The following is a 3395-nucleotide window of genomic DNA, read 5'->3' on the forward strand; positions in this document are numbered from 1 at the left end:
TCCTATTTCTTCTGAGGCAATGTCAGTTGATCTAGATCACTTAGTTCATTGGTGAACAAGGGAGGTTCATCTTCCCAAGTTTCAATGCCAAATAATTTGGCATTCAACTTCATGATTGCACCAAGGTACTTGGTGACTTGCTCCTCAGTGACATCCTCATTCTCTTCAGAAGAGGAATACTCATCAGAGCTCATGAATGGTATAAGGAGGTTTAATGGAATCTCTATGGTCTCTAGATGAGTCTCAGATTCTTTTGGTTCCTTAGAGGGAAACTCCTTATTGATCACTGGACGTCCCAGGAGGTCTTCCTCACTGGGATTCACGTCCTCTCCTTCCTTTACAGGTTCGGCCATGGTAATTAATTCAATGGCCTTGCACTCTTGATGAGCGAATATTTTATACGCTTTTTGGGGATAATTTCATATAGTTTTGAGTATGTTCTAGTTAGTTTTTAGTTTATTTCCAGTAGTTTTTAGGAAAACTTCATATTTCTGGACTTTACTATGAGTTGTGTGTTTTTCTGTAATTTCAGGTATTTTTCTGGCTGAAATTGAAGGAGCTGAGCAAAAATCTGATTAAGGCTGAAAAAGGACTGCTAATGCTGTTGGATTCTGACCTCCCTGCACTCAAATTGGATTTTCTGGAGCTACAGAACTCGAAATGGCATGCTTCCAATTGCATTGAAAATTAGACATCCAGGGCTTTCCATAAATATATAATAGTCCATACTTTGCACAAGGATAGACGACGTAAACTGGCGTTCAACGCCAGTCCTCTGTCCAATTCTGGCGTCCAGCGCCAGAAAAGGATCAAAAACTGGAGTTGAACGCCCAAACTGGCACAAAAACTGGCATTCAACTCCACAAATGGCCTCTGCACGTGAATTGCTTAAAGTCTCAGCCCCAGCACACACCAAGTGGGCCCCAGCACACCAAGTGGGCCCCAGAAGTGGATCTCTGCATCATCCATCATAGTCCACTCATATTTTGTAACCCTAGGCTACTGGTTTAGTATTTAAACAACTTTTAGAGACTTATTTTGTATCTCATGACATTTCAGATCTAAACTTTGTATTCTCTGACGGCATGAGTCTCTAAACCCCATTGTTGGGGGTGAGGAGCTCTGCTGTGTCTCGATGAATTAATGCAAGTATTTCTGTTTTCCATTCAAACACGCTTGTTCCTATCTAAGATGTTCATTCGCGCTTAACTGTGATGGAGGTGATGAGCTGTGACACTCATCACCTTCCTCAAATCATGAACGTGTGCCTGACAACCACCTCCGTTCTATATACGATTGAATGAGTATCTCTTAGATTCCTTAATCAGAATCTCCGTGGTATAAGCTAGAACTGATGGCAGCATTCATGAAAATCCAGAAAGTCTAAACCTTGTCTGTGGTATTCCGAGTAGGATTCAAGGATTGAATGATTGTGACGAGCTTCAGACTCTTGAAGGCTGGGCGTTAGTGACAGACGCAAAAGGATAGTAAATCCTATTCCAACCGGATCGAGAACCAACCGGTGATTAGCCGTGCTGTGACAGAGCGCGTGAGCGTAGTTTTCACTGGGAGGACAGAAGGTAGCCATTGACAACGGTGATCCACCAACACACAGCTTGCCATAGAGGGACGTGCGTACGTGAACAAGAAGACAGAGGAAAGCAGAGATTCAGAAGACAAAGCATCTCCAAAACTCCAACATATTCTCCATTACTGCACAACAAGTAATTTTTAATTTATGCTCTACTGGTTACTCACAATTCAATTGATAAACATAATTGACTTCCTGACTAAGATTTACAAGATAACCATAGATTGCTTCAAACCAACAATCTCCGTGGGATTCGACCCTTACTCACGTAAGGTATTACTTGGACGACCCAGTGCACTTGCTGGTCATGTGTGCGAAATTGTAAGAGAGTAACAATTTTGTGCATCAAGTTTTTGGCGCCGTTGCCGGGGATTGTTCGTGTTTGAACAACTGACGGATTATTTTGTTGCTTAGATTAGGAAAAATCTTTCTTTTCTTTGGTTTAGAGTCTTTTATTATTTATCCCTTGTTAAAATACTTTAGACTTATAGCTCAGTTATTTAGAACGTGGTGTTTATGTTCATGATAATTGGCTATCATATTTTTTTTTAAAAAAAAAAACCTTTTTCAAAAATAATTTTTCTATTAAATTCTGTGCCAAACTTTAAGTTTGGTGTTTTCAAAAATAATCTTTCTCAAAATTTTTGAAGGTCCCATAACTCATTTGGCTAGAGCATTAATCTGTGTTCTTGGTAATTGGGTTAGAGTCTTTTATATTCTTTTCAAAACCTTCTTTTTCATAAATAATATTTTCTCTATTAAATTTTGTGCCAAACTTAAAGTTTGGTGTTTTCTTGTTGATTTCCCTTTGGTTTTCAAAAATTTTGGTTTGGTTTTCTAAAAATTTTAAGTTTGGTGTTCTTTCTTCATGTTCTTGTGTTCTTGTGAGTCTTCAAAGTGTTCTTGAGTTTTCCTTGTGTCTTGATCTTAAAATTTTTAAGTTTGGTGTTCCTTGGTGTTTTCCCTCCAAATTTTTCGAAAACAAGGAGCATTAGATCTAAAAATTTTAAATCTTGTACTATCTTATTGTTTTTCTCTCTCCTCACTAAATTCAAAAATATCTTTTCAAAATATCTCTTCTAACTTCATAACTTCTTATCTTTTCAAAATTTGTTTCAACTAACTAACTAACTTTTTGTTTGTTTCTTAACTTTTTCAAAACTACCCAACTAACTCTCCCTCTCTCTAATTTTCAAAAATATCTTCCCTCTTTTTCAAAAATTTCTTTTTTTTTTAACTAATTAATTTCTTTTTTTTATAAACGAAAAAAAAAATTTAACTTCAAAATTCAAATTCCTTTTTAGTTATTTTATTTTATTTAAGTATTTACTTCTTATAAAATAAAATAAATAAAAAGGTAAATCAGTCCAAGTTATATCCATAGATCCATCATGGACATAAGTGGAAATGAACAGTCCAGGAGGACTCTGGGGTCATATTCTAACCCCTCTACTGCTTCATATGGGAGTAGCATCTGCATACCCTCCATTGGAGTCAGTAGCTTTGAGTTGAATCCTCAGCTCATTATCATGGTGCAGCAAAGTTGCCAGTATTCCGGTCTTCCACAGGAAGAACCTACAGAGTTTCTAGCACAATTTTTACAAATTGCTGACACAGTACATGATAAGGAAATAGATCAGGATGTCTACAGACTATTACTGTTTCCATTTGCTGTAAAAGATCAAGCTAAGAGGTGGTTAAATAACCAACCTAAGGCCAGCATAAGAACATGGAAACAGCTGACAGAAAAATTCCTGAATCAATATTTCCCTCCAAAAAGGATGACACAGCTAAGGCTGGACAT

This window comes from Arachis ipaensis, chromosome B6, assembly GCF_059453495.1.
Source record: "Arachis ipaensis isolate K30076 ecotype BB chromosome B6, ASM5945349v1, whole genome shotgun sequence".
Taxonomy (NCBI): Eukaryota; Viridiplantae; Streptophyta; class Magnoliopsida; order Fabales; family Fabaceae; genus Arachis; species Arachis ipaensis.